Source organism: Lutra lutra, chromosome 1, assembly GCF_902655055.1.
Source record: "Lutra lutra chromosome 1, mLutLut1.2, whole genome shotgun sequence".
In the NCBI taxonomy this organism is placed as follows: domain Eukaryota; kingdom Metazoa; phylum Chordata; class Mammalia; order Carnivora; family Mustelidae; genus Lutra; species Lutra lutra.
This window is the reverse complement of record NC_062278.1, coordinates 45,790,086-45,802,237: the sequence shown is the minus strand read 5'-3', so window position 1 is coordinate 45,802,237 and position 12,152 is coordinate 45,790,086. Positions and strand designations below refer to the sequence as shown.

Sequence of the window (12,152 nt, the reverse complement as noted above, 5' to 3'; positions counted from 1 at the left end):
ATGGCCTAAATAACACATTACACTATTTGGACTTAATAGATATATACAGAATATTCCATACAAAACCAGAAAAATACATAGTCTTTTCAAGCACACATGGAACATTCTCTAGGATAAGATCACGTGTTAGACCACAAAACAACTCACAATACATTTAAAAAGATTGAAATCACAAGACTATTTTCTGACTCCCACAATATGAAGCTAGAAATCAATTTTTAAAAAAGGAAAAACACAAAGATGTGAAGTCTAAATAACATGCTACTAAACAGCCAACGGGTCAACAACGAAATAAGAGAAAATCAAAAATACCTTGAGGCAAATGAAAACAGAAATACAGTGTCCTAAAATTGATGGGATGCAGCAAAAGTAGTTCTGAGAGAGAAAGGTTATAGTGATACAGGCCCACTTTAAATCTCAAGTAAACAACCTAATCTTATACCAAAAAGAATTAAAAACAGAACAACAACAACAACAAAAAAGCCCAAGGTTAGTAGAAGGAAGGAAATAATAAAGATCACAGTGGAAATAGAGACTGAGAACATAGAAATGATCAGTGAAACGAAGAGCTGGTTCTTTACAAAGATAAAGAATATTGATAAACCTGGAGCCAGACTCTTCAAGGGAAAAAAAAAGAAAGAGAACGCAAATAAGTAAAATCAGAAATGAAAGTGAAGCTACAACTGATATCAGAGAAACACAACTATATTATGAGATTACTATGAACAATTACTATGAACAATTACTAATAAATTACTAATTAAATAAATTACTAATAATTGCTAATAAAACAATTATTATTACTATGAACAATCTTCCAAGATAAGCCAGGAACAAATAGAAAACAGACTGACTACTAATAAGGTAGTTAAATCAGTAATCAAAAAACTCCCCACAAACCAAATGCTGTCACAGGTGAATTCTACCAAAATTAAAAGAAGAGTTAACACCTATCCTTTTCAAACTACTCCAAAAAAGTTGAAGACAAAGGAATGCTTCCAAATATGTTCTATGAGGCCAACATTAGTCTCATACCAAAACCAAACGAGGACATCACAAAAAAAGCAAATTATAGGCCAGTATCCCTGATGAACATAAATGAAAAAATTCTCAACAAAATATTAGCACACTGAGTTCAACAATACAGTAAAAGAATCATACACCATGATCATGTGGGATTTATTCCAAGATGCAAGGATGGTTCAATATCTACAAATCAATCAATATAATGCACCATACTGACAAAATTAAGGATAAAATTATATGATGCACAAGAGATTTAGAAAAAATATTTGACAAAATTCAACATCCATTTATCTTTTTTTTAAAGATTTTATTTATTTATTTGACAGAGAGATCACAAGTAGGCAGAGAGGCAGGCAGAGAGAGAGAGAGGAAGCAGGCCCCCTGCTGAGCAGAGAGCCCGATGCGGGGCTCAATCCCAGGACCCTGGAATCATGACCTGAGCTGAAGGCAGAGGCTTAACCCACTGAGCCACCCAGGTGACCCTCAACATCCATTTATGATAAAATTTCTCAACAGAGAGATTTCTGGCTATAGAAGGGAACATACCTCAACATAATAAAGGCCATATATGACACACCCACAACCAAAATCACAGTCAGTAATAAAAAGCTGAAAGCTTTACCTCTAAGATTAGGAACAGAACAAGTATGCTCATTGTCACCACATTTATTCAACAGGTGGAATCAGCAATCAGACCAAAACAAAACAAAAGAAAACAAAAAAACAAAAATAAAAAAATAAAAAGGAGAAGGAGGAAAGGAAAGAACCAAAAGAATGAAAAGGAAGGAAGGGACAGAAAGGATGGAAGGGAAGCAAGGAAGGAAGTGCATCCGCATTGGTAAGGAAGAATTAAAACTGTCACTATTTGCAGATGACATAATACTTTTTTTTAATAACCATAAAGACACTAATAAAAACCATTCAAACTAATAAAATGATTCAGTAATATTGCAGAACACAAAATTAATACACAGAAATCAGCTGTATTTCCACAGTAAAAATGAGCTATCTAAAAGAGAAATTAAGGGGTGCCTGAGTGGCTTGGCTCAGTCAGTTAAGTGTCTGCCTTTGGCTCAGGTCATGATCACAGGGTCCTGGAATGGAGCCCTGCATCAGGCTCCCTGCTCAGCAGGGAGTCTGCCTTTCCCTCTCTCTCTCTGCCCCTCCCCCCATAGTGTGTGTTGCTCCCTCTCCCACTCTCTTTCTCAAGTAAATAAAATCGTTAAAAAAATAGAGAAATTAAGAAAATAATCCCAATCACGATTGCATCAAAAAGAATAAAATACCTTGAAATAAATATAACCAAGGAGGTAAAAGACCCATATTCTGAAAACTATAAAGCACTGAATAAATTGAGGAAGAAACAAATAAATGGAAAGATATACCATGTTCATGAGTTGGAATAATTAATATTATTAAAATGTCCATACTACCCCCAACAATCTGCAGACTGAATGCAATTTCTATCAAAACACCAATGGCATTTTTCACAAAGCTAGAAGAATTCTAAATCTTGTGTGGAACCACAAAAGACCCCAAAGAGCCAAAGCAATCTTAAGAAAGAAGAGCAAAGCTGGAAGTATCACACTCCCTGATTTTGAACTATACTACCAACCTGTAGTAATCAAAATGGTATGGTACTGGCACAAAGTAGGCACATAGATAAAAGGAACAGGATAGAGAGCCCAGAATAACTTCCACACTTATATGTCAATTAATCTATGACAAAGGTTATATACACAATGAGGAAAAGACAGTCTCCTCAATAAAACTGAACGCCTATATGCAAAACAATGAAACTGGACCACTTTCTTATACCATGAACAAAAATAAACTCAAAATGATTTAAGACCTAAATGGGAGACCTGAAGCTATAACCCTCCTTTTAAAAAGACAGGACTATTGGTACTCTTGTTATTATTCACTTGTTTACTTACTGCATGTTTTATATTTAATAAAATATGATAGAATACCATTAGAGGGCATATTATTGCAATAAATAGCAGTATATGTTATATAATGTTATAAATAATGACTATACAATATATTAATTGATTAATAAATACTTCTGCAATGCCAAAAAAAAAAGCCAGGAAACTCTTAGATATGAGACTTATCAAATTTTTAAATTTTTATCTTTTTTATTTTTTTAAAGATTTCATTTATTTATTTGAGACAGAGAGCGAGTAAGTATGAATGGGGAGAGGGACAGAGAGAGAGGGTAAACCAGACTCCTCAATGATTAGGGAGCTAGATGCAGGGTTCAATCCCAGGACTCTGGGATCATAACCTGTGCTAAGGGCAGATGCTTATTCAACTGAACCACCCAGGCACCCCCCCCATTTTTTTTTTTATATCTATCTCCTCAGGCAAAGGAAACAAAAGGAAACAAAAACAACAAATTATATATCAAACTAAAAACTTTTGCACAGTGAAGAAAATCATCAACAAAATGAAAAGGAAACTACTTAAGTGGGCAAGATATTTGCAAATGATATAAGGGGTTAATATCCCCTGATAAGAGATTAATACTCAAAATATATAAGAACTCTTACAACTCAACACCAAAAAACAAGTCAATTAAAAAAATAGGCTGAGTAGACATTTTCCCAAATAATACATATAGATGTATATGTATTATAACAATAATACAAACACATGAAAAGATGCTCAACATCACTAATCATCATGAAATGAAATATCACTTAATAGATATATATTAATATATATCTAATATAAATAACCCAATGAGATATCACTTTCCACTTGTCCTAATAGCTAATATCAAAAAGACAAGCGATAACAAGTGTTGGTGAGAATACAGAGAAAAGGAAACCATCATGCACTTATGTTGGGAATGTAAATTTATGTAGCCACTGTGGAAAATAGTACGGAGATTCATCAAAAAAAATTTTAAAAACCTGTCATAATATCCAGCAAATCCAAGGTATTTATTGAAAAGGAAAAAAAATACTAATTTGAAAAGATATATGCATGCTTATGTTCACTGTAGCATTATTTACAATAGCCAATATATGAAAGCAACCTAGGTGTCTATCAATAAATGAACGGATAGAGAAACCATGGTATATATATATATATATATATATATCACATAGTACAACTCATCCATAAGATTGAAATCTAGTCATTTATGTAAACAAGGATGGACCTTGACAGGGTAGTAAGCTAAGTGAAATAAGTCAAACAGAGAAAGACATTTTATGATTTCACTTACATGTGGAATCTAAAAAACAAAATAAACAAAGCAAAATAGAAACCGACTCATAAATGCAGAGGACTAGAGTTTGCCAAAGGGGTGGGTTGTGCGGAGAATGGGTGAAGTAAGTGAGGTAGATTAAGAAGTACAAACTTCCAGTTATAAAATAAATAGGTCACAGGAATGTAAAGTACAGCCTAGGGAATATACTCAATAATATTTTAATAACTTTGTATGGTGACAGATGGTAGCTACACTTATTGGTGGAATCATTTTGCAATGTATAATAAATGCTGGTCATTATGCTGTACAACTGAAACTAATATAATATTGTATGCCAACTTTACATCAATAAGAAAATCTGTATCTCTCATGGCATATACTGTTTTTCCTAATACAGCATAAAATTATATTCCCAAAACTAGCATTTGTGCTTCCAGAGAGCAGCAAGATATGTATCTCCTGTAACTACATGTAGTTATGGGCATACTTACTTATATTTAGAGATGATTTCATTGAAAGAACAGAATTTTATTTATATTTTTTATTTTAGTTTATGTATTTACTCATCATATTTATTTTATGTATACTTTGATTCTAATTTTCTGCTACCCATCCTTCAAAAACATTTGTGTGAGCTAGTTTTATCCCAAGCTCCAGTTAAATCTCAGACAGGTAACATTTCTTTGCCATGCCTTTTTAGTCATAATATGTTGTATTTCAAAAATATTAAATATTTAGTTCAAGAAAATAGTCAAATTCAAAATCCAGACAACTTTACATTTCTCCAATAATTTGATTTTGCATAAGGTCTGGAATTTTGCAGTATAGAAAGAATATGTGTTTAGATTCCCTTCATAATCTGCCACTCAAGGGCTGCTATTTTGGACTCACCTGGGTCAAGCCAAGTGATTAAGTAAAAAGGATACAGTTTTTCATGACTCATTCAGTTCAGTCTTGATCTGGTTTTGGTGCTCTCTGGGACTAAAAGATGGTCAAAAGTGACTTTACCTTAGACAACCATTTTATGGAAATTCTCCTACTAGGAAATTCCAATTCTGAAGAAAACACTGCCTCTTCCAGTTAATTATTTTCAAGTTCCTCCTAGCTTTTATCATCAGCCTATGCAGAAACCACCAGACAAAAGCCTTTCTAAAAGGGTGCAGAACAGTTCTTTCCTTAATCGCCCATAGATTTGACCCCTATCCACTAGTTTATGTTGTTCTCTCCTGGTGCAGTCCTCCCCATTTCTGCTTCTGCTCTCCTGTCTCAGGCCACCTAGTCATGGTCTCTTCTACCATCTTAAAACACACCTCCAGATGATACTGAGCATATAGTAACCTTTAGATTGTCCCTTTAATGTCCCCTACAGTAAAGGATCCCCTCTATAACCCCCAAATGCAATTCCTTCCAATCTTTCCCAAACTTAATCACTTATAATACTTGAAACTCGTCAACTCTAATGCTGGAAAAATAGGTTCTTAAGTTATTTTAGCCATGAAGTACAAAGGGAATAATCTAATATTTCATTTTCATGTATGTAGGTATTGGTACCTACATATTGTTCTTGGCTTTGGAATTTCAGATGAGTTTATGAGTCTCATTTTAAAATCTTGTAATATAATAATTTTAGCTAACATTTGTTGAATGATTCCTGAGTCAAACACTTGGATAATCATGTTCTACATACATTACCCTATTTGCTATTTATTTCAAACTTCTTTTTTTCATGTTCCTATGACTACATCCACCTTACTAGTTAAGAAAGCAAAGTTCTAAAGAGGTAAAGAAACAAATGTACTCCAGAAGCAAAGCCAATAAGAGGTAAAAGCATTTGAATTTAATGCCGGTTGGTCTTACTTTAAAGCTCAAGGACCCAACCACTACCTAAGACCTGTGAGATCTTATCAAGGACAAGAGAATAGGAAATTTAAGAGAAAGAGAAACAGAGCAGGTTGTAGTGCAAGAAGAGTTAAAGGAAGAACCGTGATGGATTTAAGAATGAGATTTTAGAGGGATCCTGCACTCTTGGTTTTCTGATTTAAGGACTCTAATAAGCAGCTATAAAAAATTAGCCCAGCAAAATGTAAAAGTTTACATTATTTTATATGTGTCTTTCTTGGCATAAAACCAACAAAATAATTATCTTTATATTTATTTAAACTTTTAGAAATAAATATCATGAAACTTGATTTTAAATTTAATTGATTTTATAAGGAGTCCTTTACTGCTTTACTCATAGTGTGGAATGAATACTCAGCCAGAGTTATTCACATTTCTATTGAACAATAAAATACTTAAAATGGCAATTTTTAAAGAATTTACCTTTGATTTTTATAATACTTCACAACTAATCTAACCAACTAGACCAAAGTAATGAACAAATCTTATGACAGAAGTCTATTAGTATTTGGTCAGCAATTTTTGAATTAAAGCCTGCTGGGAAGCTAAACTTCATGTCTTATTTAGGTGGTCAGAAAGTTAAGGCAGGCAAAACAAATAGGGAAATAAGACAAAAGATATCTTAGTAATCCACTGAGAGCACTTACTGAAACATCTGAACCAACATCAGCAGAGAGTTATCATTAACATTACAGACATGAGTTTATTTTCATTTTCAGCCAGATACTAAGGCTTGTGTATTATAGCACATGAACTACACTGCTAAAAGTTAATTGGGCACAGCATGCGACTAATCCTAACACAATTGCTTACCAAATGAATAAATCTCCTTTACACCCCCACCTTGAATTCTTACAGATTGATTATATTTGGGTAAATATAACATATTTTTTATATGCTGCCATTTTTTTTTAAAAGATTTTATTTATTTGTCAGAGAGAGAGGAGAGTGAGCGAGCACAGGCAGACAGAATGGCAGGCAGAAGCAGAGGGAGAAGCAGGCTCCCCGCCAAGCAAGGAGCCTGATGTGGGACTCGATCCCAGGACGCTGGGATCATGACCTGAGCCGAAGGCAGCTGCTTAACCAACTGAGCCACCCAGGCGTCCCTATATGCTGCCATTTAATCATACTATCTAATGAGGAGAAATCCATTAAGAAGTGGAAATAAATCTTTTTTTATCATAAAAGCTACTTTCTTAAAGTCAGGCCTTCCTCATTTAAAAAATTTCACTCATTAATTCAAAAATATTTGCCTCATCTTTGTAATAGTTTTTGTGTTAAGTGCTAGGGAGACAGTAGAGAATATAACAAATAAATGCACTTTCACTGCATGTACAATATATTTCACTTCTTTTAATTACCCTATGATTTATATCTCTAATTATTTAGTCTCACTCACATAGACTGGATGAACTGAAGATCAGCTTGTCAACTTGGTTGATTTTATTTTAACTGGTGTTCTTCCTTTCTTACTACTTGTCTTGATCTCTTTCATGCTCTATACCTCTTCCCCCTATGTTCTATTTTATATTTGCCTCTCACTTTTTCACAGGTCAAGTTCTGTTGGAATTATCATCAGATGTTTCCTACAGTTGCTTACAGAAATTACTCAACTGTATCTATTCCTCATGGGTTGATCGGAAGCACACTTCATCACAATGTTATTAGTTTTTTATAAAAATTGTGCCACAACTCTGAACTGGCTAATCCTAACCCAGATAGTCAATAAACTTTCCCCTAAAAAAGTAAACAAACTGGGGCACCTGGGTTGCTCAGTCAGTTAGGTTAAGTGTCTGACTTTTTTTTTTTTTTTGAGATTTTATTTATTTATTTGAGAGAGAGACAGTGAGAGAGAGCATGAGCAAGAAGAAGGTGAGAGGGAGAAGCAGACTCCCCAGAAGCCGGGAGCCCGATGCGGGACTTGATCCTAGGACTCGGGGATCATGACCTGAGCTGAAGGTAGTTGCTTAACCAACTGAGCCACCCAGGCGCCCTGACTCATTTTTTAAATTATTACTATGTTCTGTTAGTCACCATTCACCACATCATTAGTTTTTGATGTACTGTTCCATGATTTATTGTTTTTGTGTAGACCCAGAACTCCATACAATCCGTGCCCGCCTTAATACCCAACACCAGGCTCACCCATGTTCCCCTCTTCTAAAACCCTCAGTTTGTTTCCTGGAGTCCACAGTCTCTCATGATTCGTCTCCCATCACAATTTCTTCCCCTTTATTTTTCCCTTCCCTCTCCTAATGTCCTCCATGCTATTCCTTATGTTCCACAAATAAGTGAAACCATATTATAATTGACTTTCTCTGTTTGACTTATTTCACTTAATATAATGTTCATAGCAACGATGTCTACAATAGCCAAACTGTGGGAAGAGCCAAGATGCCAACCTTACACCAGTTAGAATAGCAAAAATCGACAAGGCAAGAAACAACAAATGTTGGAGAAGTTGTGGAGAAAGGGGAACCCTCTTACACTATTTGTGGGGATGCAAGTTGGTGCAGCCACTTTGGAAAACAGTGTGGAGTTTCCTCAAAAAATTAAAAATGGAACTACCCTATGACTCAGCAATTGCACTACTGGTTATTCACCCAATGGCATTTTTTAAAAATGCTGGAGGGGCACCTGGGTGGCTCAGTCAGTTAAGTGTCTGCCTTCGGCACAGGTCCTGATCCTGGGGTCTTGGAATCTGATCCTGGGGTCTTGGGATCGAATCCTGCATGGGGCTTCCTGCCTAGCAGGGAGTCTGCTTCTCCCTCTTCCTCTGCCTGCTGCTCCCCCTGCTCGTTCTCAATCTCGCTCTCCCTCTCTCTCTATATATATATAAAATAAATAAATAAAATCTTAGAAAAAAAAGAAAGGATAAAAATGCTAGAACAAATAATCCTAAGTGACTCTTGATTTCAGCTCAGGTCATAATCTCCGAGTCCAGGGGCTCCATGCTCAGTAGGCAATCTGCTTGAGGATTACTCTCCTTTTCCCTCTGACCCTCTCCCCACTAGTGTTCTCTCTTTCTCTCCTTCTAAAATAAATAAATGTTGTTAAATAATAAACCAATAATAGCAAAATGGCTTTTAGGGTAGTAATAACTCTGGCCTCATATATAAAGATACTTTAGGATCACTCAGAATCTGATTTTTTAAAATTGAATCCTTTAAGTAAAAATTATTTTCCAAATATCCCAATCTTCTAGATATTTTTCATTTTAGCTATATAACTAGATTTTGTAACTTCTCATATAGGCTTCATCATATTTGAGGTCTCTGTATGATAAACCAGATAAAGCAAGACCTATAGCTTTAGGAGGTAAAAACAGTGAATGTCAAAGCATAATTACACAGCATAATATATATCCAGAGGCTATTCACAATTTAAATATGAATTAAATGAGAAGGTCAGAAGAATAATGTATGACATACATTTTTGTGTCTAGTCACAGGGTCAGTCATGGTAAGTTTAACTATAGGTATTCACCACAGACCACAAACACTAATTGAAGATCAAGCTTATAGATATAAGTAAGGAGTCAAGCACAGAGCTTCCATCACTAGTCCAAAATCTGACCTTAGGGTAAAACAGAGAATCCTAGAGATTTGTACAGACATACAAGATTAACCTAATACAGTAATCTTTGCTGCACTGTTAAAGATTTCTGAAACTTATCTATTAGTCAGGACTACTCCTACACTCCACCTGGGAAGTACAGTGACACGTGGGACTCAAATGGGTCCAGGTTCAAGCAAAGAAGGACCTAGTGGGAAAGAATATGATTCCAATACACATTGTGCATTTTATATAAATATAAATATGTTCACATGAAACACATCTATTGAGCAACACTGGTTTCTTCTTTAAAAAGCAATGAAAAGTACAATTTAGAGAAGTGGACAATAAAGCAAAATTTCTCATTATTTTTAAGTATTGTTATTATTAAAGTACACACTTTTATCAAGGTGTCATAGAAACAAATGTAACAGCCAGGCTATGTTCAAAGTAGTAATTCATATGCCTCAAGAGATCCTATTTTGGCTGACTGTCAAGCCAAGTGATAATTGTACTCGTACACATCCCTTGTTCCTCACCCCGATATAATACCTTTATTCTGAACACTCACAGCTGAATTCCCCTTGCTAGAAAAAGTTCATGATTTCTAAAGGTTAAAACCCAACTTCATTACTACCCTTTCTACTTGCTCACTGCCACCTCACTGATAGAACTGCCTCATAAAATTGACAAACATCCTTCTCTTCCTAACCATAACTAAATCTGACTTTATTAAAGAGTTCTATAAATATCCCCAATCTATAATTTAAGAGAATTATTTAAATGAACATGTGTTTCAAACAACATACATCATACAGACATTCATACATCTTTGCATTTGCTCTCAGCTACCCTATCCCCAAATATTTTCATGTGTGTGTGTGTGTGTGTGTTTTAAGATTTTATTCATTTATTTGACAGAAAAAGAGAGCACAAGCAGCGGGAGCTGCAGAGGGAGAAGAGTGGGAGAAGCAGTCTCCTCACTGATCAGGGAGCTTGATGCAGGGTTCAATTCTAGGACCCTGGAATCATGACCTGAGACAAAGGCAATCGCTTAACCAACTGAGCCATCCAGATGCCCCAAGTGTTAATTTGTAGCTGAAAAGGTAACCACTGAATCCTCATCCTTACAAGATTAAACAAACAAACAAAAACTCCTCAGGTTAATAGGTAATGGTAAGAGCTTGGTCAAAAATAGTTTGTTCAATTCAACCTCTCCACATTATATTCTCATTAACCAAAATACAAGATCAGTGACAATCCTAGGTTCTGACAGCTCTTCTTTGATAAGTTGAAAATGACAGAGAATGTGTTGAAAGGAAATACTACACATGGACAGAGATGCTTAGTAGAAGCTAAGTATGAATTCTACTATGATGAAAGCACTTTTATCTATTTTTTTTTAATTAGGGCTTTAAGAGAGAACAACACTTTACATTTTACGATTACACCAAATTTTAAAGATAACTGAGTTAAGAGCTGGCTGACATAAATATTTAAAAATGTATATCAAGAGTAAACAGCTGGGGCTTCTGGGTAGCTCAGTGGGTTACCTGAGCCTTTGGCTCAGGTCATGATCTCAGGGTCCTGGGATTGAGCTCTGCATCGGACTCTCTGTTCAGCAGGGAGCCTGCTTCCCCCCTCTCTCTGTCTGCCTCCTCTTTGCCTACTTGTGTTTTCTCTGTCAAATAAATAAGTAAAATCTTAAAAAAAAAAAAAAAAAAGAGGGGCGCCTGGGTGGCTCAGTGGGTTAAGCCGCTGCCTTCAGCTCAGGTCATGATCTCAGGATCTTGAGATCAAGCCCCGCATCGGGCTCTCTGCTCGGCGGGAAGCCTGCTTCCTCCTCTCTCTCTCTCTGCCTCTCTGCCTGCTTGTGATCTCTCTCTGTCAGATAAATAAATAAAATCTTAAAAAAAAAAAAGAGTAAACAGCTATACCATGCAAACCAAACCACCCTCAACTCCAAATGTTAAATAAATAAAAATGTTGGAGCTATAACATTCCAACCTTAACAAAGTTATGTTGCTGATTTTATTTTTGGGGGAATTCCTTCCAATTATATTGAAAAACAGTAATGCATTAGGAAAGTGCAACTTGAATAAAATTAAAGATTTTCTAAAAGGGAAACTAAAACCAATTAAGGTACAATAAACCCTTAAAGGTCTGAATACCACCATCATATAATGGATTAATTACTGAGAGAATGTTAGCATAAAGTAGAAATTTACAATTTATTTTAAAGGAATAAGATAATAATCTAAGTCTGTTTATAAGATTAGAGTCACAATGTAGTGCCAAAGAAACAATCAGAGGTTAGGACAGGGAGCAACACTTTGCAGAAAGTGTAACCTCCCAGATATAATCATCTGGAGAGTAGCTATATCACCTTTTATTTATTTTTTCTCTATCTCTGTCTTTCCACATAGATTACACGAATATAACACAACCA

The 12,152-nt window shown here is 35.2% G+C and overlaps 1 protein-coding gene across 1 annotated transcript in view; it reads right to left on the bottom strand.

The window, feature by feature from the left end:
• The window catches only part of EPHA6 (EPH receptor A6), an 872,902-nt gene that overhangs the window by 824,520 nt on the left and 36,230 nt on the right, over positions 1 to 12,152 (bottom strand).